This window comes from Micropterus salmoides, unplaced genomic scaffold, assembly GCF_014851395.1.
Source record: "Micropterus salmoides isolate LMB-PRFRI ecotype aquatic unplaced genomic scaffold, ASM1485139v1 Ms_hic_scaffold_2550, whole genome shotgun sequence".
NCBI lineage: Eukaryota > Metazoa > Chordata > Actinopteri > Centrarchiformes > Centrarchidae > Micropterus > Micropterus salmoides.
Window position 1 is genome coordinate 3,809 of NW_024041763.1, and position 354 is coordinate 4,162.

A 354-nucleotide genomic window follows, 5' to 3' on the forward strand; every position below is an offset into this window, starting at 1 on the left:
TTTACCATGTTCTTAAGTATTCTACTGGGTTCTTATGGGTTCTATCATGTTCTTAAGTATTCTACTGGGTTCTACCATGTTCTTAAGTATTCTACTGGGTTCTATCGCGTTCTTAAGTATTCTACTGGGTTCTACCATGTTCTTAAGTATTCTACTGGGCTCTTCTGGATTCTATCATTTCTTTAGTATTCTACTGGGTTCTACTGTTTTGAAATATTATGTTGATTGTAATATCATAAATCAGATATATTTTAATATTTCATATATTAAATATGAAAATAAGCTGAAAGACGCAGCTGCAGTTGGTGGTTTCCTGTCGTTGCATTTAGTTAGATTTATTTCTGGGTTATATAA